The sequence below is a fragment of the Dasypus novemcinctus genome, chromosome 8 (genome assembly GCF_030445035.2).
Source record: "Dasypus novemcinctus isolate mDasNov1 chromosome 8, mDasNov1.1.hap2, whole genome shotgun sequence".
NCBI classification, from domain to species: Eukaryota; Metazoa; Chordata; class Mammalia; order Cingulata; family Dasypodidae; genus Dasypus; species Dasypus novemcinctus.
In genome coordinates this window covers 93,696,625-93,720,399 of record NC_080680.1, presented here as the reverse complement: position 1 = coordinate 93,720,399, position 23,775 = coordinate 93,696,625, and the positions used below count along the sequence as shown (strand labels likewise).

Below are 23,775 nucleotides of genomic sequence, written 5' to 3'. Positions count from 1 at the left end.
GAGAACCTCTGCATTATTATTCCATGCTATGTCCTAGCTAAGAAACCATGACCAACCCACAACGTCTGGCCATAACACAATGAGTGGCTCCAAGGATTTGTTCCATGTCCAGAAAAAGCAGGACCTAAGGTCTGTGTTACCTGGCCCGACCAGGTAAGGCAAAGGAGGTAGGAGAGCAGAGTTGTTCTGAACTGCTCAACTCTCTCATTTTGTTGTAGAAGAAATAGAAGCCCAGTGAATGAAGGGACTTACCCAGGGTCACACACTTACAGAGTCGAAAAGACATTCCAGCAAACTCAGAAACACACGTTTCTGTCCACACTGATGGCTTAGCAATCCCCTAATATTACTCTCTTTTCTTGTCCTGCTCTGCTTCTAACAGGGAGAATTAAAAAAGAACATGGTTTCTTGAGTCTGAGAGACTGTATAGTAGGGTGTTTGCTATATTCAATACCTAGCACTATTCTGCCTCAATATATAATGAAACATAAAAAATTTCAACTGGATTCCACAGGGAATTTCCATAGTCCCTTACTAACCAGGATTTAAATGATGTGTGTTAACAAAGCATACAATCTATCCAAAGTGTACAACCAATGGTATTTGGTACAATCACACAGTTGTGCATTTATCACTTCGATCATTATTAGACCATTTTCATTCCAATAATAATAGTAATAATAAACAAAGAGGAAAAAACCCTCATACCTCTCAATCTTTCTCTGCTTCCCCTGCTGTACATAGTTGCTTTAATTAATATGTATCGATAAAATGGATTTGTTAGCATGTGTATGGACTCCCTCAGCTGCAGGCCGGCTTGGTGATGGCTCGGAGTCACTCACTGCATGGTGGAGCCTGATGCCTGAGTGGTGATGACACTGCCACCCCTTGCCCTGCAGCCACCATCACTGCCTATTTCACCACAGCCTTGGGACCAGCTGTTTGATTAAGTCACATTCTTCAATGAGTAAACATTCCTCACTTCTGTGGTGTTTTGGTCACACAGTAGAGATGACTGCCAGGAACAGCACGACCTCTTTGCAGAAAAGTGAACTGTGGGAACTCATCACTACTCCACCAAGAAATCCCAGGAGAGTGGTTAACCAGAACACAGAAGTGTTGAATTGACATTCACAGAGCATTTTATAAGAGTTCTGACCTGGATGGAATAAACCTCAGTGCACTTCTTTATATTGCCTCAGTATTACTGGATTGAAGAATCACTGCTTCTTTTTAGGAGGTTCATTTCCCATTACTCCCAACTTCATTTGTAAAACACCGAGAATTTCAAGTGCAGTATATTGAAGTAGACTTCAGTTTCTTTACATCATTTCCATATTCAATTTTTAAAAATTCTTTCTTTCAGAACCCTAGTGTTTTAACTAAATTAAAATGGCACCACTGAACTGCCCAGCTCCTTTGGAAGTTACATTCAAGAACAAAAGATTTCTTATAACACCCAATCCAAACAATGCAACTGTAAGCAAATTTATAGAGGAATTTAAGAAGTATGGAGTTACCACAATAGGAAGAGTATGCAAAGCAACTTGTGACACAGCTCTGGTGGAGAAAGAAGGCATCTGTGTTCTTGATTGGCCTTTTGATGATGATGCACCACCATCCAACCAGATTGCTGATAATTGGATAAGTCTTAGAAAAATTAAGTTTCCTGAAGAATCTGGCTGCTGCATTGCTATTCACTGTGTTGCAGATTTTGAGAGAGCTCCACTGCTTGTTGCCCTAGCACTGACTGAAGGTGGAATGAAATATGAATACGAAGATGCAGTACTATTCATAAGACAAAAACAGCATGGAGCTTACAACAGCAAGCAACTTCTGTATTTGGAGAAGCAGCATCCTAAAATGGCTGTGCTTCAAAGACTCCAATGGTCACAGAAACAACTGTTGCATTCGATAAAACTGGGGTACCTGATGCTATTGCCTTGGAAGTGGAACTTGAGAGAGGACCTAACGTGTCGAATATATTAGCCAACATGTTGGTGAATAAATCTAATGACATTTCCATGGAAGTATTGAAAAGCAGGTTTACCATGCTATAAGTTTGACAGAATTGCAACCCCAGTGACTTACAATCAGGCTATTTGGATTCTTGCTGGTTAGCATTTAAAATGGCCTTAACATTTGTTAACAACTGACCTTTCTTGAAATCAAGCAGTATTACAAGAAATTTTGAGAGATTAGGTGCCAAAATACCCAACATGATACTTGTATATTTTTAGTATCACAGAGAACTTAAAATCTTAGGAAATGATAAGTGCACAACTATGTGATTATACCAAATACCACTGACCGCACACTTTGGATGAACTGTATGCTTTATTAATATGTATCAATAAAACTGATGTTTAAAAAAAACCCAGGAATTATGAAAACTCTAGACCTTGTGAAGTTTATTCCTTCAGTCATTTCAAACATTGAAAGGAGTGCTTACATGGCTATTTGCCTGTTCACTTTTATGTTTACATCTCCCACATTTGTACCAGTTTACATCAGGTTTGCACAACCATTGAATTTTGGGGGATTTTTACCAAGTCTTATGGTGATTGTTTAATGTCTATCTGTAAATCTCATTTTGTGACTTTAAAGAAAATCTCCATTTTGAAAATCTGCATTGTATAGAAGCACACATGTATTTAATGTCTCCAGACCAAAAAAAAAAGCCTTAGAGTTAATTTAATATTTGCACTTTGGGTGCAGCTTAATTGGTAGGACTTGACAAATGAATGGGAAGGGGCTATCAAATATTTTTAGTAAAATGTTGCTTTCATCTTGTGCAGAACACATAACATTTTTTTAAAAGGTATAGATGCTTTGTTATGGTGGCTAAAATAATTCTTAATCATAAGATTTCTGAAATTCTTGTAATTTTTTCCATATCTATTGAAAGCTGTTTACTAGCTATTTTGTTTGAAGTATGATTTTTTTCCTTCTCTTCCCAACCTCTTGCCAAAAAAAGTAGGTTTCTGCTGATGAATTTAGCAGACATCTAATATTTTATATGTCTTTTGAGCTGTGTAACAATAATTGGATACTAGACAATTTGTTTTATTATGTAATTGATAAAATGGTGATGTATATTAATGTTAGTTCAACCACATAGTTACACTGTCTGGGAATATGTGTTTAAACTTCTGTGTGAGAAATAATTTGTCAGTGTTTACCAGCTTGTAAAAACCCAGTGTGAGGGCTTAAATTTCTAAATAAATAATGAAATGAAAGAGAAATTGATTTGTTTAAAAAAAAAAAAAAAAGTGGTTTACCTCCAAAGTTGATGACCTTCTTGTAATATTACAGATTTTTATATCTATCTGGCATCTACTTGGATTATTATTGTATCATTTATTCGGCCATCACACATTTACTGACTGTGAGGCCCTCTGCAAATGTCCTGGGGCTAACAGGCCAATCAGACATATCAATCAATAAGTATAAGTACTGAGGTAAGTGTTATGAGAGAAGTATACAATGGAACCAAATCATCTCTCTCACAGGAGTGTGCACACACATACATTTCAGACTACCAACCCCATCAGATGTGTAAGCCTAACAAGGGCTATCAATAATTCTAAAATTAAATGCAACTGGTCACATTAGAATATCTGTTATTTTATAGAAGCACAGTTGAATAAGGGCTACTGGAACACAGAATCCAATAGTGATTCCCAAAAAGGACTACTTGTTTTTTATGAACAATTTTCTTCTTCTATTTTTTCTTTGTTAATACAATAAACTAACACCTTTGTCTGGGTCCAGAATGTAAAATCACAGAATAAAATGGCAAGTCTTACAACTGTGAACTTCAATCAGCTCATTACAAACCAAAGAGACATATTTGAATGCATGTTGCTACATTCATTTACCTATTCTACCAAGCCATTCAATTACACGATTTCAGATTTTGTATAAAAAATACAACCATGTTTCTTTCAAAAGCTGGTATTTGGAGAAAAGTGATTAGAACAGCATGATATGATACATTAATACAGTAGTTTCATTTAATGGACAATGGCAGTTTATGAAATGCTCCCTGTACTTTAAATTATTGCATTTGGAATTCATGACTATGTGCCTCAACTTTTTTCTTTTACTGCTGTACAATACACTTCATTGCCACTGTGAATGCAAACAAAACACATTATCAGAAGAGTTTTATTAGCATTTGTAATCCTAATTAAATTCATTTTTAAAGGTGGGGAGTGGGTACAGTGGGTTGTTCAAATCGTGTGAACACTGAAAAGGATAAAGCATTATAATTGAGGAAACAGTGAGAGAGAGAGAAAAAAAAGCTGGAGCAAGAGAAAAGTTTTAAACCAAAATTTAATGTCTCCTTGGAGAGATGGGGCACAAAAGAGGAGATGGAGTTTGTTCTAACCAGAAGCAGCTGTTGCAGTTCGAATTAGGAAGCATTCCTAATGAATCAGCAGTTCTTATAATAAATATACTCCCCTTTGAAATGTGAGGATTCTGCTATGAGAATTTCTTTTGATATATTTTTTACATGAACTCATTAGGCTGAGAAGCAGCAGTGATTGAGCATGTTCTTTTATAAATTACTACAGCTATCTTATCCATATCATGTCCTCTAAAGGCTAGTTAGGTTGGGCATAGGACAACAAAGAAAATAAAGTTAAAAAGGTATCTATTCACCAACACCCTTTGTCTAACACTCTAAGTAAACTTCGTAACCTATATGACAGTCATTTCTTACCAAATACTTGTCACAACATTAACTAGTGCCAGTTAAGTTTGAAACAGAAATCAGAGCTATACAAACAATGAAAGAAATATTCCCTTTGCATTAAGAGGAACCTCAAATGCTACTTTGGTGGGGGAGGTTGTAGCTCAGTGGTTGAATGCCTCCTTCCCATATATGAGGTCCAGGGTTTAATCCCTGGTACCTCCTTAAAAAAAATAAAATCTATCATGATGAAAATCTGATTGCAGAGTATATTCCATTGCCCAGATATCCCTCTTACCATTTTAAGAGGGAAAATATATATATTATGCACACACACACACATGTATTTCATCCCCATATAGTTTTCATATTTTTTTTCTTACATATAAAAATGATTTGGAACAAAGGTGTCTCTAAGCAAAAATCACTGTGTCCCTGTCAATACTGAAAGAAAATTCATTTAAAGGTACATCTTCTCATCAACAGACATGAAAGAGCAACAGCACAGGCATTATTCTACACACCGTCTTTCTCCAATGTTTAATCTCTAATTCTCCTTCCTCCTTCCCCTCCCCCCTCCTCCCCTTTCCCCTCCTCTTCACCCACCCCTATGGTGGGTTACCAGAGCTCTTGGATGTTCCATGCAAAAATTAGGAATCCTGGAAGGAGTTATGGAGTGACACAAGGTGCTATGGAAAGACTAAGAGCTAATGGTCTTTCTTCCCCTAACACCAATGGTATGTAAGCCTTAAACTTGGAAATGAAAAGGAAAGGACATTCCAAACAAAAAACACAATCTTTAGGTTGCTTAAAAACAAACCTTTCCACAAACTTAGAGGTGACCTCCTATCTCACTTGGACCACTTTTGCTCTGAACAACAGGTTCAGAGAATGCCAGTGATATGTAGAACTACAGATAATAGAATACAAGGACCAAGAAGATTAACTCTCTCATTACCATATTATGTAGAGGAGATAGACTTAAGTAGTTTCTTGGAAGAAAGAAGCCTTGGATCATATGGAGGATGGCAGGAGGATTATCCACTTCTATCAATTGGAACCCTAATAAGAGGAAATCCAGAAAACAAACCAAGAAATGATTGTAAGAGATCCCTCTTCTTAAAGATCAGTGTCTATATTAAGAACACTGGGGTTCAAAAAGGTTTAGGGAATTTGTCTGAGATTGCATGATTAATGTTCGAGCTATATTTGAACCCACATCTCTCTGATACCAGTGTCACAACACCATGTGACTTCCAAATCATGATAGATTAAGATTCTGCTCACTGAGCAGCACCTCCTTTTGAGGACATCTTGGCCACAAAGCTATAATTCAGTGCCTTTCTCTCAGATGGAGAAAAGAAGCAGAGAGGAGGTAAGTCACTTGAATAACAAAATTCCATTTTAAAAGTGGGATTCAGCAAGCCCTGAGGGAGATGGCTGAGTAAGATGCTTCATGGGTCCATCCCCCCACAGAAGCTTTCAACAACCAGCAAGAACTGGCAGGAACATCTTTCTCAAAGTGCCAGAAAATAGTTAAAGGACTGCAGTAACAGGGTGAACACCAAATTTTTTAAAAAGGCTACTTAAAAGCAGTAGGATCTCCTGTCACCCCAGTTGGCCCTTCCCCAACTCCTCACTAGCTTGGCACAGAGCTGACCCATGGTCCCAGTGAGTGTTCCTGGTTCCAGATCCAGAGGGAACAGAGAAGTCCTCATTCACATATGGGGAGCATATATGTCTGGCCCAGCCTGTGTGGTGGTAGCCTGAGGGACTAGCCATCCCAGAACTTGCCCTGTGTGTATAAGGTAACTCACTGAGCTCTTCCACAGAATGCTATAGAAAAGCAGGCAAGTAGCTGCCAGGGGCAAGGGATTGCTGGCTATAGGGCACATAGTGTAGTCCCCAGGACCATTAGGAAACTGTTTTCCAGGGAAGAGAAGGCATCTGGAATCGTGTAAATGGTGGAATTCCTACAGGCATACACATATACTCAAGAAAAGATGCTGTGCAGAAAGGATCAGGGAGGCCCCTACGCTTTGGCCTGGAGCAATTCTCTAAAACTCAGATTACGGAGAAGCCATGGAGGAGAGCACTCACACAGGACAATCTGCAAAGACTGGGAAGGTGTTTTCCTTCTGTTTTAAAAAACATTTTTGTTAGCTCCTGGCATTCAAGGAAAATTCAGTCATAATGCTAGCTATATACAAGCTTAAGGCACAGACATTTCAGAGTCTAAATTCCAGCAATAACACATTAAAATATAAAAATGCTCAGGTTTCAACCTAAGATTTTAAAACATACAATGAATCAGGCAGTGATGGCCCAGGCAAAGAAACCAACAATAAGGAGGACCAGATTTAGGATATACCAGTCCTAAATATGTTCAAAGAGCTAAAGGAAAACATGCAGAAGTAAAGAAAATCAGGGAAACAATACATGAATACAAAGAAGATATCAATAGAGAGATGGAAATTATGAAAAGGAACCAAACAGAGCTTAAGAAATTTAAAATTCCCTAGATAGGTTTAATAGCAGATTGGAGCTGGGAGAAGAATCAGTGAACTTGAAGATAAAACCACTGAAACCATCCCGTCTGAGGAGCAGAAAGAAGAATGAAGAGAAGTGAGCAGAGCTTGAGAATCTGTGGGACACCATCAAGCATACCAATATATTTATTGCAGGAGTTCCAGAAGGAAAAGAAAGAAAGGGAAAGAGAATATTCAAAGAATAATGGCTGAAAACTTCCCAAATTTAATGAAAGACATGAATATCCACATTCATTTCTCAATGAACTCCAAACAGTAAAAGTTCAAATAGGTCCAAGTCATGGCATATTATAATCAAATTGTTGAATGCCAAAGATAAAGAGAATTTTGAAAGCCACAAGAGAGCAACAATGTGTCACATACAAGGGAGCCTCAATAAGATGAAGTGTCAATTTCTCCTCAGAAACCACGGAGGCAAGAAGGTGGTATGATGATATATTTAAAATTCTGAAAGCAAAAAGCTGCCAAGAATTCTAATATCTGGCAAAACTGTCTTTCAAAAATGAAGGTGAGATTAAAACATTAGCAGATAAAGAAAACCTGAGGAAATTTGTCACCACTAGATCAGCCCTCCAGAGTTGCTAAGAGAGTTCTGCAGGCTGAAAGAAAAGGACAATAAACGACAGGAGTTGTATGAAGAAAAAAGGATCTCTGCTTAGGGTAAAGACAGGGGTAAACATAAATGTCATTACTATGATTTTGGGGTTTGAAATTCTACTTTTTACTGCCTACAAGATCTGAAAGGCAAGAACATAAAATGTAATTAGAAATAGGGAAGCAGACTTGGCTCAACAGATAGACCGTCTGCCTACCACATGGGAGGTCCACAGTTTAAATCCAGGGCCTCCTGACCTGTGTGATGAGCTGGCCCACACACAGTGCTGATGGGCGCAAGGAGTGCCCTGCCACGCAGGGGTGTCCCCCGCGTAGAGGAGCCCCACGCGCAAGGAGTACACCCTGTGAGGAGAGGCGCTCAGGAGTGGCGCCCGCACACACGGAGAGCTGACGCAGCAAGATGACGCAACAAGAAGAGACACAGATTCCCGGTGCTGCTGACAAGGATAGAAGTGGACACAGAAGAACACACAGCAAATGGACACAGAGAGCAGACAACTGGGGTGGTGGTGGTAGGGGGGAGACACATAAAAAAGAAAAATGTAATTAGAAATCAGCGGTTTTGGTCTCATAATTACAAACATGTAATTTGTGATAAGAACTATATAAGAGTGGGGGTACAGAGGTGTATAGGAACACAGTTTGTGAATATTATTGAAGTTAAGTTGGTATCAAAGCAAACAAGATTGTTATGGATATTATCTTTAAGTAAGTACAAAGAAGTTATCAGAGAATATGCAAGCTCATAGATAAAATAAGTACAGGTTGTCAGGGGCAAGAGAATGAGGAATTAATGCAAAATGGGTATGGAGTTTCTGTTTGGGAAAATGAGAAATTTTAAGTAATGAAAGTTGGTGAGGGTACTACAGCACAGTGAACATGATAAATTCCACCGAATGTTATGCTTTGAGTAGCTGAGATAAAATGTATGTTGTATATATAACCCTACAATAAAATTTTAAAAAGGAAGAACAACTAAAGAGAAAATGTCAATTAAAGGCAATACACAATATGGGTGGGACCTAACAAGGGAGGAGAGAAGGCTTAAAAGGACATTATTGGGACATATGAAAAATTGGGAATATTGACTATAAGCTATACATCAATGTTAAATTTCTTGAGTTTGGTAACTGCACTTAAGGTGGATACATAAGTGAATATTATTGTTCTTAGGAAATGTATAGATAGTTTAAGTGTTCAGGAGTATGAGGTATGCAACCTACTCTCCAGTACTCTTCAGAAAATGGATAGATGGATAGATAGACTAATAGACTGATGGATAGGTAGATTAAATGATACAGCAAATGTGGCAAAATGATAAAATTGGTGGATCTGGGGGGAATAGGGATACAATGGAGTTCCCTCTGTGGGTTGGAATTATTTTTATAACTGTCCTGTGAGTGTGAAAGAATTTCAAATTGAGAAGTCTAACATTAGGGGAAAAAATATATATATATATATAAAATATATATATAAAATAAAAGTGGGACTCAATGTTCTAGGGAACAGACTACTGTAATTGTTTCTCTTTATTTTCCAGAGTGGGTTGAACCAATGAATAGTTAGTTCCACAGAATTCTCTTAGAGGGAAGCAGATGTGACTCAACTGCCAGAGCATCCGCCTACCATATGGAGAGTTCAGTGTTCGATATCCAGGGCTTCCTGACTCATGTGGTGAGCTGGCCCACGTGCAGTGCTGCTGTGTGCAAGGAGTGCCGTACCATACAGGGGTGCCCCCACGTAGGGGTACCCCATGTACAAGGAGTGCACCCTGCATTGAGAGCCGCCCCATGTGAAAAAAGTGCAGCCTGCCCAGGAGTGGCGCCACATACATGGAGAGCTGTCGCAGCAAGATGACGCAACAAGAAGAGATGCAGTTTCCCAATGCCACCTGACAATGCAAGTGGACACAGAAGAACACACAGCAAATGGACACAGAACAGACAATGGGGGGTAGGGGGGTGGGGGGAGAGATAAATAAAAATAAATCTTAAAAAAAAGAATTCTCTTCAGACTTTCACCCCTGCAGATTTGCATTCATACAGAATTGCCTACAATGACCCAGTGCTTTTTTGACTCAGCCTTCATCAAAATAAGATAGTTTAGCAGTTCATGTACTGCTTTGCCTTGCAAACTACAGTGACTTTGAAAATATTTCATTATGTGATAGTAGATCAAATATATGAAGGACTGGCTGAGGAAAAGAAGTTTAGATGAAGGAAAGTTCAGACATCTATAATGCAGACAATGATTTAGATGCAAAGATGCCTACCGCAAAGGATATGATAGCCAAAATTGGAAAGAGCCTAAAAATTGGCAGTACAGTTTTCTTAGGATAAGAGTAAAAGATACTTGACTATAAACCCAAGCTTCTATGGGAAATATAGGCAAGATACTTAATCTTCCTTTTCTTTGAATGGAGTTAAATACCTCAAAGAATTATTAAAGAATGAAACAGCTTAATTCATTTAAGGTGTTTAGCACAGTTTCCAGGTGGAAAGTAATCAGTAAGCGGTAGCTGCTACCACTATTATTACTATTACTATTCATTCAAACAGTAGTGAATCATTAAATATTGAACACCTATAAAATTTAGTATTATGTGGCCATTAAAATGGTTCTTAACAAAAAGAGACACAGATTCTCAGTGCTGCTGACAAAGAATGCAAGCAGACAAAGAACACACAACAAAAGGACATAGAGAGCAGACAACTGGGGGGTGGGGGGGGCGGAGAGAAATTTAAAAAAAAAAGGTTAAGAAAGAAAATTTTAAAGTTACAAAAATACTTAGTAAAAGGAATACCTAAATGAAAAAGGTATATGATATCAAATATGTAAATGTAAATATGTATTATATGTATATTACATACATTATTAGTATATGACTAGGAGGAAATATACCAAAATTCTATCCTTTGGAAGGTACAATTAAAGGTAGTAATTTTCTTCTTCTGTATTGAAAAAAAATTTCCTAAAAATACGTGCCTTCCAAAGTCAGGTTCATATTTCTCTTGTGGATATTCAATTGTTCAATCAACATTTTTAAAAAATAGACTATTCGTTCCCCCTCTGAATTACTATGGCACCCCTTTTGAAAAATCAATTAACCATATATTTATGGGGCTATCTTTAGATTCTCTATTCTATTTCACTAATCTATATATATCTATCCTTTTGCCAATGCCACAAAGACGTCATTACTGTAGCTTTACAACACAATTTGAAATCAATTAACGCATGCCCTCTATCTTTATTCTTCTTTTCAAAATTATTCTGGCTCAGTACTTTGCCATATAAATTTTCATTCAAATTTCAGAATTGATTTGTCAAATTCTATCAAGAAGCCTAGTAAGATTTTGATTGGTATTGCTATGACTATGTAGATCAATTTGGGAATATTGGTATCCTAAAAATAGTGAGACCTTGGATCCATGAGCATGGTTTATCTCTTCACTTATTTAGAGCTTATTTTAATGTTTCTCAGCAAGCAATGTTTTGTACTTTTCAGTGTTTAGGTCATGCATATATTTTGTTAATCTATGAAATATTTAGGAGAAAATATAGGAGAAAGTCTTTGTAGCCTTGGGTTATGCAAAGACTTCATAAGACACAAAAAGCATAAGCGAAAGAGAAAACCAAATTGACAAAATGGACTTCAAAATCAAAACCTTATGATGTATAAAAGGCATTGTTAAGAAAATGAAAAGGTAAGCCACAGACTGGGAGAAAATATTTGCAAAGCACAAATCTAATAAAAGACTTACTGCCAGTATATAAAAAGAACTCCTGTAATTTAGTAGTAAGATTTTAAAACCACTTAAAAATGGGCAATAGATTTGAATAACACTTTACCAAAGAAGATATACAAATAGCAAGTAAGCACATGAAAAGATGTTCAATATTTCATTAGGGAAATGCAAATTAAAGCCACAATAAGATACAACCATACATTCAATAAAATCACTAAAATTTAAAAGACTGACAATTTCAAGTGCTGGGGAGGAAGAGAAGAAATTGAAGCTCTTATAGATTGCTGGAAAACAATTTTGCCATTTCCTATAAAATTAAACATATGACCCACAAATTTCTATTTACCCAAAAGAAATGGTATCATATGATGACACAAAGACTTGAAAATGAATGCTTATATCAGTTTTATTTACAGTAATCAAACAGTGGAAATAATCCACATGTCCATCAACAGGTGAATAAACTGTGATACACCTATAAAATGGAATACTATTCAACAATAAAAAGGAAGAAACTACTCATATATGTTGCAACACTGAAGAATTAAAAAAATGTTATTCTGACCATGGAAGCTAGATGCAAAAAAATACATACTGTGTAATTCTATTTATGTAAAATTCTAGGGAAGACAATCTAAAGCTAATCCACAGTGAAGGAAAAATATATCTACAGTTGCCAAGATACAGGATTATAGGAGATGACTACCAAGGGCAAAAGGAATTTTTGGAGGTAACAGAAATGCTCTCTATCTTGACCATGGTGGTAGTTACACATTCATAAACATTTGTCACTCAAAGCATATATTTGAAATTGGTGAATTTTTATGTATGTAAAAACTACAGCTCAATAACATATATGTTTCCATTCTTTCAAGTCCTTCATTTCTGTATATGAAAGATATTTTGAACAACTCTCCCAGTTGACACAATTAAAATGCTAGATTATACATTTATACATGTGCATGTATGCACATACAATATTTTAAGATACAGCTGATCTAGCAAAAGTAAACATTCCAGGGCCAAAAAAAATGAAATGGAAACTGAAAACTCAGAAAGGTAAATTAGGAGCAAAGTTGACTTTCACCTTGAAGCTCTTTGCCAAACCATGGACATTTTGCATTCCCAGATGACGGAGGCACAATGAAGAAGTAAAAGGAGATAAAGCCTACAAACCTTCTAAGGAAACTACAACATAGCAATAAGATCCTCAAGGGTTATATCTTTAGCGTAAGGGTGAAAAATTTTGAATAAATTTTATTACCACAACATTTTCCAATCTTGACACTGTTGCTGAGAAGAAGCAAACATCTCCACTGATAATTCCTAGCTAAAAGCACAGCCTCACATAGATTTGCAACCCAAATTCACCTACCATAGTCTAATAAAAATTGCAAACATAATTTATAGAGCACCCTAATTATTAGTACCCCTAAGTGATAGCCAGAACATAATTGATACCTAAATCTTCTCTAGGGGGATTCAAATTTAACCAAGGCCTCAAAAATCTCCTGCAAATAAAGTTATATGGACAACTAAAATATTCAGACACAAAATATAAAAAATAATGTTTAATACATCTTTAAAAAGTAAAACACTGAAAATGAGCAGAAAACAAGACTATTTTATATAAGAACCAAATAAAACTTCATGAAATGAACAGAAAATGAAATTTAAACCGTAATGGATGGATTTAACAGTAATATCAGACAGAAGGAAAGTCAAAATTGGTGAACTGGAAAATAAATCCAAATACATTATCCATAATGTAGTCTAAGTAGACAAAGAGAAGGAAAAAAATATGAAAAACAATTAAGAAACATGAATGAGGGAGGAAAAAAGTCTAATACCGTCTAATCAGATTTCTAGAAGGATATAACAGAGAAAATGGAGGAGGTAATAACTGAAGAAATGACTAAGCATATTTCAAAATTGCTGATCCAGGAACCTAAAGCAAGATAATTAGAAACACAAAAAAAACCTCCTTAGTCTAATAAAGAATATTTATTTAGGACCTATCTTCTGGAAAAATGTTAAAAATGCTCCCTTTAAAATCATAAACAATAAAAGCATATATATTATACTTCTACCCAACATTGTACTGGGGATATTAAGGAGCACAATAGGACAAGAAAAGGAAATAAAGGGTAAAAAGAATGGAATGGAAAAAAGCCAAAATAATCATTTACAGATTATACAATTTTCTATGTGAAATCCAAAAGAATATATAAATAAATAATTAGAATTAATTAGGTAGCTGGGCAAAAGATCAAAATCAATTGAATTTCTAAATAAGAGAAGAAAAAATGCCATTTACAGAAGTCACAGAAAAATTAGATTCTTAATGAAAAATGAGCCAAAGCTGTATAGGCCCACTACGAAAGAAAATTCAAAATGTTATTAAAATAGAACAAAATAAGATCTAAATAAACTGTTCAAGAATTGGACAGAAAGACTCACTTTAACATAAAGTTGTCAATTCACCTCAGACTTATTTTATTAAAAGACCAATCAAAATTTTAACATGGTTTTTTATGAAACTTGATGATACGAGTCTAAAATTCACACAGACAGAAGACCAACAAGAACAATACATTCCTGAAGAAAAGAAGAATAAGTTAGAGAAACTTTCTCAATAGATACTAAAACAATAGCAATCAGCACAGCAAGTAGCACAAGATGAAGAGTCAAAAAGTAGACAGACTCATGCATATGGAAAAGCTGATATATGACAGGGTTGGCACTGCAAATTCCTGAGGGAAAGAATGGATATTCAAGGCATATTCCAGGGGCAAATGGCTATCCACTTGTTTTAAAAAAAGAAATTGGATCCCAACTGTATGCTACATCTACTCATACAAAGCAAACCCAGGCAGATTGAAGATTTAAATGTGAAAGACAGAAACAAAACTTTTGGAAAAAAATAATCCAGGTAACGATATTGGACAAAGATATTCCTTTAAAAAATGCACATACACACAGACCCTAATATCTCTAATGAACATAGATGCAAAAATTCTAAACAAAGTATCAGCAAATCAAAATCCAGAAATACATAAAAAGGATAAAATACCACTGTCAAGGGAGTTGGCTGAACATTAAAAATCAATGTAAAGTATCATTTTAAAAGGATGAAGAAGAAAATGTGTCCATAATAATACATGGCGAATAAGAATTTGACAAAATTCAACACCAATTCATATCAAAAATACTCTTAGCAAGTTTAGGACCAGAAGGAAATTTCCTCAATCTAAGGGACATCTCTGAAAAAATTTACAGCTTATATTATACTTTAGGGTAAAATATTGCTCTCACAAATAAGGGTATTTGCTCTCACCATTTCTGTTCAACTTTTATTTTTTTTATTTTATTTTATTTTATTTTTTTGACTTTGTAATAATATTACATTAAAAATATATATGTGAGGTCCCATTCAACCCCACCCCCCCCCCACCCCACCTCTCCCCGCCCCCAGCAACACTCGTTCCCATCATCATGACACATCCATTGGATTTGGTAAGTACATCTTTGGGCACCTCTGCACCTCATAGTCAATGGTCCACATCATGGCCCATACTCTCCTCCATTCCATCCAGTGGGCCCTGTGAGGATTTACAATGTCCGGTGATTGCCTCTGAAGCACCATCCAGGGCAGCACATGGTATTGAAGGTTCTACCCAGTGCAGCAAGGCAAAATATGTAAATAAAAGGCATAAAAATAAAAAATAAGAAAATTGTCTCTATTTGCAGATCACATGATTCTTACACAGAAAGTTTTAGAGAATCCACAAAGAACTATAAGAACTAATACGTAAATTTTACAAGATCGTAGGATACAGGGTAAATAACAAAAAAACCACAATTGTATACATAAACAACTGGCAAATACAATAAAAGACACAAACAGTTCTATTTACAGTATTGTAAAAAAAAAAAAAAAGCCACAAAATACCTAGTGACAAATGTAAAAGAAAAGCAAGATCTTTAAACTGAAACCTATAGAAAATACTGCTGAAATTAATGACAACATAAATAAATGGAGAGATATGACATGGATTAAATGACTCAATATTGTTATAATGTCAATTCTCGCTAAATTGAGCTACAGATTCAATAAAATTCCAATCAAAATCCCACCAAATGTAGAAATTGATAAGCTGATTCTAGAATACACATGGAAATTTGCAAAGGACCTAGAATACCCAAGGCAATCTTGATAAAGAATACCACAATTGAAGGATATATGCTGTTAGTCATTTAACAGCTACAGAAATCAAGATAGGGTGGCATAGAATCAATGAATATATCAAAAGTACAGAATATACTTGCACTTATACTGCCACTACAAAAGCACCAAAGCAATCCAATGGGGGAATAAAAGTCTTTACAACAAAAGATGGTGAAATGATTAGGTTAACCATATGGGGAAAAAGTGAGCATTGCCCATTACCTCATACCATGCATGAAATTTAATTTGATAGATCATGGACCTAAATGCAAAACCTAAAACTATCATTTTTCTAGAAAAGAATATGAGAGATTATCTTCATGACTTAGGGGTAAGGCAAAAGTTTCACAGGACAAAGACAGCATTAACCATAAAAAGAAATTGATAAATGGTGTTTATTCTTCAATATCAAAAGACACCATGAAGAAAATGAATGCTTGCTTTGGCAGCACATATACTAAAATTAGAAAAATACAGAAGATCAGCATAGTCCCTGTATAAGGATGATATGCAAATTCATGAAGCCATATTTTGCCATATTTTGGCAAAGGGGGACATTATTACCAAACCCACTGAGATAAAAAGGACTATAAGAGAATACTACAAATAACTGTATGCTAATAATTAAGATAACCTATATGAAATGGCCAAATTCTCAGGAAGACACAAACCATCTACATTGACTCAAGAAGAAATAAAAGATCTCAACAAACCAATAACTACTACAGAGATTAAATTAGTAATCAAAACCTCCTAACAGAGAAAAGCCCAGGACCAGATGACTTCACAGGGGAATTTTACCAAACATTCCAAGAACACTTAACACCAATTCTGCTTAAACTCTTCCAAAAAAATTGAAGAACAGGATTCATTCCACAAAGCCACATCACCCTCAGATAAAAATAACACAAGGAGAGAAAATTACAGACCAATATCTCTGATGAATACAGATGTGAAAATCCTCAACAAAATATTAACAAACCAAATCCAACAGCACATTAAATACATCACATTAACAGAATGAAGAAAAAATATATGATCATCTCAATTCATGCAGAAAAGGCATTTGACAAAATCAAAGACCTCTTCTTAATAAAAACATTTAGAAAACTAGGAATTAGAAGGAAACTTTCTCAACATGATAAAGGGCACATACAAAAAACAGCTAACATTCTATTTAACCGTGAAGGATTGAAAGCTTCCCCTCTAAGATCAGGAACAAGGCAAGGATGCCCACTGTTACCACTGCTATTCAGCACGTACTGGAAGTTCTAGCCAGCACAATTAGGTAAGAAAAAGAAATAAAAGGCATCCAAATTGGAAAGAAAAAAGTAAAATGTCCCCTATTTGCAGATGACATAATCCTATGTGCAGATAATCCCTTAACATCTGCAACAAAGCTATCAGAGCAAATTGGTGGTGCAAAAGATCAACACCCAAAAATCAGTAATGTTCTTTACACTAGTACTGATCAATGAGAAGAAGTAAAGAAAAAAATTCCATTTACAATAGCAACTAAAGAATCAAATATCTAGGAATAAATTTAACCAAGAATATAAAGAACTTGTACATAGGAAACTGCAAAACATTGCTTCCGTTGGATTGGAGACTGAATATTATTAAGATTCCAATTCTACCCAAAGCAATTTACAGATTCAACATAATCCCTATAAATGTCCAACAACCTTCTTTGCAGAAATGGAAAAGCCAATCATTACATTTACATGGATAGATAAGAGAGTCCCCAAATAGCCAAAACCATCTAGAAAAACAGAAATAAAGTTGGAGGTCTCACCCTTCCCAATACTAAAACTTATTACAAAACCACAGTAATCAAAACAGCATGGTACTGGCACAAGGACAAAGATATAGACCAATGGAATTAAACTGAGACCTAAGAAATGGACTCTCTTATTTATAGCCAACTGATTTTTCACAGGAAGGTAAAGACCATTCAACTGGGAAAGAACAGTCTCTTCAACAAATGTACTGGAAAAACAGGGTATCTGTTGCAAAAGAAAGAAGAAGGACCACTACCTTCTACAAAATCAACTCAAAATAGATCAAAGACTTAAATATAAGAGCCAGAACTATCAAAGTCTTACAGGAAAACATAGGGAAGCATCTTCAGGACCTTGTGTTAGGCAATAGTTTCTTAGACTTTACACACACACACAACAAAAGCACAAACAACAAAAGGAAAAATAGATAAATGGGACCTCATCAAAATTAAAATCTTTTGTGCCTCAAAGGACTTTAACATGAAAGTAAAATGATAACTCACACAATGGGAGGAAATTTTTGGAAACCACTTTCTGATAAAGATTTATTATCCAGAAGAGTTAAAGAAATCCTTCTTTGCAACAAAAAGACAATCTAATTTAAAAATGGGCAAAAGACCTGAATAGACATCTCTCTAAAGAAGATATATAAGTGGCCAAAAAGCACATGAAAAGATGCTTAACATCATTAGCCATCAAGGAAATGCAAATCAAAACCACAATAAGATACCATTTCATATCTACTAGAACGGCTAATATTAAAAAACAAAAAACAGAAAACTACAAGTGTGAGAGGAACATTCATTTATTGCTGGTAACAATGTAAAATGGCACAACCACTGTGGAACAGGACAGTTGGCAGTTCCTCAGAAAGTATGGAATTGCCGTAAGACTTGAAAACCCCATTGCTAGGCATATACCCAGAAGAACTGAAAGCAGGAAGTCAAAAAGGCATTTGCACATTGATGTTCATAGTGGCATTTTTCGCAATTGCCAAAAGATGGAAACAACCGAAGTGTCCATTTACATATGAATATCAAAACAAAATGTGGTATATACACATAGTGGAATATTATTCAGCCATAAAAAGGAATGAAGTCTGATGCATGCAACAACATGGATGAACCTTGAAGACATCATGTTAAGTGAAATAATCCAGACACAAAAAGACAAACATTGTATGATCTCACTGATATGAAATAATTAGAATAAGAAAATTCACAGAGTCAGAATCTAGAATATGGGTTACATTACCAGCAGACGGGGTGGGGATAGGGAATGTAACTGCATTAGGGTGCCCTCCAAATTTCCAACTTAATTTTGCAGAAAGTTCTATCCAAATACCTTAGCTCTTGCTACAAAAGTGAAGCATGTTTTCATTTCTCTTAGACAAGTCTAGGAATGGAATTGCTGGTGATATGTTACCTGTAAATTTAGTTTTATAAGAAATAGATTCTTCCAGTTTTTTCCTGAATTTCCTGAACTGGTTGTGCTATTTTATGTTCTTACCAACAATTGCGAGTTCCAGTTACTCCACATCCTCACCAGTGTTTTACATTACCAGTCTTTTTATTTTTAGCCATTATGGTCAGCATGTTTCACTGCAGTTTTAATTGGCATATCCCTGGTGACTAATGAGCAAGCTGTTTTTTATGTGTTTATTAGTACATTTTTTTCAAGTTGTTTGTGATTCCTTGTACCCCCATACAATTATAATTTAACTAAAAGAAAATTTTTTGTGGAAATGAATGCATAATTATTGTGAGTATACTGAAAGACATTGATTATGTACTTTGGATAGATTGTATGGTATGTGAATATATCTCAATAAAACTGTTTAATATGGCCCACATGCAGTGCTGATGCAGGCAATGAATGCCCAACCACGCAGGGGTGTCCCCTGCGTAGGTGAGCCCCACACGCAAGGAGTGTGACCTGTAAGCAGAGCCGCCCAGCACAAAGAAAGTGCAGCTTGCCCAGGAATGGTGCCACACACACAGAGAGCTAACGGAGCAAGATGATGCAACAAAATGAGACACATCTTTGTTCACAAGCCTCTCCTGTCACTTTGACCGGATCTGTAGTTGGTGCTGGGGTTTAGTGCACACCCAGGGGACCTGAATCTCTGGACTGACCATGTGATAGCCAGGCCCTGAGCCTCAACAGAATGGCAGCTCCTACGCTCTGGTTTATTGGACTTACCCCACTCAGCTAACATAGAGGTGAAGAAGGTCAACCACCACACCAGGGAGCCAAGAGTGCCTACAACTGAAAGCAGGATAATTGCATCCAGCATCCATGTAGAATCTAAGCCCCCTCTTGATATAGATGTGGAGCAGACACAACCATTCCAAGGTCCACAGGATGGAGGAATAGAGTATGGATTAGAGTGGACTTACTGATACTCTATTCATGAACTATTGTGATCAGTAATTGAAGAAAATGTGGCATTGGTGTGGAGAAAGTGGCCATGGTGGCTGCTGGGGGTAGGGAGTGGGAGGAAGAGATGTATATGAGGGCATTTTCGGGGGTTGGAGTTGTCCTGGGTGGTGCTGCAGGGACAGTTACCGAACATTGTATGTCCTCCCATGGCCCACTGGGTGGACTGTGGGAGAGTGTGGGCTATGGTGTGGACCACTGACCATGAGGTGCAGCGGTGCTCAGAGATGTATTCACCAAGTGCAATGAATGTCTCATGATGATGGAGGAAGTTGTTCTTATGGGGGAAGGAGTGGGGTGAGGGGGGTGGGGGGTATATGGGGACCTCATATTTTTTTAATGTAACATTAAAAAAAAAGACAAAAAAAAAAAAAAAAGAGATTCCAGGTGCCATTGACACAAACAGACACAGAAGAACACACAGTGAATGGACAGAGAGGGCAGACAATTGGGGGGGCGGGGAAGGGGAAAGAAAGAAATAAAAAATAAATCTTAAAAATAAATAAATAAAACTTCTTAATAAATAAAAAATTGTGCAAGAATAGCCAGAAATAGCAGCTACGTACAGCAGTGGAAGCATAGAGAGATTGAGAGGTGAAGAATGTTGTTTGTGGGTCTGGTTTTTGTTTGTAATTACTATTATTACTGAAATAATGAAAATGCTTTATTAATGACTGAAGTGATGAATACATTGGGAAGCAGATTTGGCCCAACAGATAGGGTGTCTGCCTACCACATGGGAGGTCCAAGGTTCAAACCCAGGGCCTCCTGAACCGTGTGATGAGCTGGCCCACATGCAGTGCTGATGCGTGCAAGGAGCGTCATGCCACGCAGGGGTGTCCCTTGCGTAGGGGACCTGACGCGCAAGGAGTGCACCCCGTAAGTAGAGCCACCCAGTGCGATAAAAGTGCAGCCTACTCAGAGTGGCGCTGCACACATGAAGAGCTGACATAGCAAGATGATGCAACAAAAACAGACAGATTGCTGCAGAAGAACACACAGTAAATGGACACAGAGAACAGACAACTGGGGGGGGGAGGGGAAATAAATAAAAATCTTTTTTAAAAAAAACAAAACAAAACCTTTGTGTTTATACCAAATACCACTGATTGTTCACTTTGGGGGGGAAAAAAATAACAACCTAAAAAAAATCTTGGAAGAGATCATTTCAATGTATCTCCTGCATCTACCATAGGTGAGTTTTGTGTATTTGACAATGTTTATACAAAAGGGGACAAATATACATTTATATTTACATATAAATTCAATCAAGTTTTCACAAAACAATCAATAAAATTACACCTTCCAAATCCACTACTACTGTGAAATATTACCTGCTGTACACCAAAAGCAGAAATTCCTTTTTTAACTTTGACAGTCATCTAACACCCTAGTCAGACTTTTAGGTCAATGACCTCCTCATCATCATTCTGACCTTCTTCTTCACTGCACCTCAGTCACCTCTTCCTTTGGTTTTTCCTTGACCTTACCATTACCATATCTTATCTGCCTCTGAAATGGCTAATTAAGAATCTCCAATTGTGAGCCTAGCTTCTTATCCTTGCTGTTTTCTCTTCTTAAAACTCCTACTATATCTGTTTTTATCTTTTATCACTGACAGTCTCTTTATTCTCCCAACCACTATCCTCTTCTCTCTGCACCCCCTCTTATCCTTCTTAATTTTGATGGTTCAACTTACCAAGACAGGAAGGGCTTGTGTCCCTTCTTCTTCCATCACATTTGCATGGCAATGCCTTATTCCTGAAAGAACCCAATCATTTCCCTTCTCTGGGCCTGCATTTGCACAAGCATATATATTGTTCCTCTAAAAATTCTACCTTTAAAAGTCTACAACAGGGAATCGGACTTGGCCTAGTGGTTAGGGCATCCGTCTACCACATGGGAGGTCCGCGGTCAAAACCCGGCCCCCCTTTACCCATGTGCAACTGGCCCATGCGCAGTGCTGATGCGCGCAAGGAGTGCCGTGCCACGCAGGGGTGTCCCCCGTGTAGGGGTGTCCCCTGCGTAGGGGAGCCCCAAGTGCAAGGAGTGCACCCCGTAAGGAGAGCCACCTAGCGCAAAAGAAAGTTCAGCCTGCCCAGGAATGGTGCAACACACATGGAGAACTGACACAACAAGATGATGCAACAAAGAGACACAGATTCCCTTGCTGCTGACAACAACAGAAGCAGACAAAGAACACCCAGCAAATGGACACAGAGAACAGACACTGGGGTGGCGGTGGGGGGAGGAAAAAAGTCTACAACAGGAAAGTGAATGTAGTTCACGAGGCAGGGCCTCCACCCACCAGGGGAGGCAGGTTCAATCCCTGGGGTCTCCTGGTGAAAAAGAAGAGAAAGCATGCCTGCACGGTGAGCCAGTGCCCGCATGGCAAACCAAGTGCCCATGCAGTGAGCCGAGTGCCTGCGTGGTGAGCCAACTGCTTACGCAAGTGCACCGAGTGCCCACATGAGTGCCATGTGGCAAGTCAAGTGCCCACGTGGCAAGCCAAATGCCCACACAAGTGCCTACATGGTAAGCCAGTGCCTGTGTGGTGAGTTGAGTGCCTGCACAGCAAGGTGAGTGCCCATGCAGTGAGCCAGTACCCACGCAAGTGAGTCATGCAGCAAGATGATGACGCAACAAAAGAGAAACCAAGGGGAGAGTCAAGGTGAAGCACAAAAGAGACCAGGAACTGAGGTGGTGCAGTTGACATGCTCTGATGTACCCTCTCTCCACATCAGAGGTCCCCAGGATCAAATCCTGATGAATCCTAGAGGAGAAAGAAGAGAAGAGAAGACAAAAAGAGAAATAGATACAGAAGATCAAACAGCGAATGGACACAGACAGCAAAAACAGCAGGGTGGGTGAGGGGGAAGGGAAGGGAAAAAACACAAGACAAACGTTAAATTTTTAAAAAGTCTACAACATCAAATAAGCCTTCAACGCTATCTAGCAATTCTTCTTTTTTCATTAGTCAGCCTATTTTAAATGACCTCCATTCCCCACTCAAACCTCCCATCTCCATATACTCTCTCCTTCACCCTCAGCATCTGATTTCACTACCCACTTCATCAAGGAAAAAATAGAAGCTATCAGACAGGAATTGTCCCACCTTTCCAACACATTCATTCATTCAATAAATAGTTATTAAACCCCATTGGAAGTCTGAGCTCCGGAACCAGATCACCTATGTCCTTATTCTAGTTCTGTCTCTTGGGCTAAGTTACTTAAACTTTCTGTGCTGCAGTTTACTCATTTCTAAATTGGAGCCAATAGTACAAACTTCTCAGGGTTGTTAAATAAGATAAGTATACTTGCATAATTATCTTATTTGTATATTAAAAACTTTATTGAGGCTAAGTAAGTATATTTGCAGTATTTAGAATGGTGCCTGGCACGATGTAATCATATCACAGATATTAGCCATTACTACACCATGATGACAACTACATAGGCCAGGTACCAGATGTCTTTCTGTACCCATCCTTTCCTCCTCCTTCCTTTCTGTGCTTCCTCTGTCTAGGACCAATAACTGCACTTGTCTTCTTTTAACTGGATTTAAGAGAGGATAAAAATAAAATAAATACAGCCTAATGTGAGAAGATTCAGAAGGTTAAGTAACTAGCCCAAGGTCACAAGGCTATTAAAATGTAGAGTTGGGACTAGAAGTCAAGTCCAGCTGTAACTGCAACATTCTGCTTTCTAAATTTCC

At 37.3% G+C, this 23,775-nt stretch overlaps 1 protein-coding gene, 1 non-coding gene and 1 pseudogene across 6 annotated transcripts in view; 2 read left to right on the top strand and 1 right to left on the bottom strand.

Moving 5' to 3' along the window:
- DENND1A (DENN domain containing 1A) overlaps window positions 1-23,775 on the bottom strand; it is a 615,092-nt gene that overhangs the window by 339,606 nt on the left and 251,711 nt on the right. The gene's annotated exons all lie outside the window — the stretch shown is intronic.
- On the top strand, window positions 1,393-1,918 carry LOC101424481 (protein tyrosine phosphatase type IVA 1 pseudogene; annotated as a pseudogene).
- On the top strand, window positions 16,278-16,384 carry LOC111765368 (U6 spliceosomal RNA). Its single transcript, XR_002797743.1, has one exon. It is a non-coding gene; the product is annotated as a U6 spliceosomal RNA (small nuclear RNA).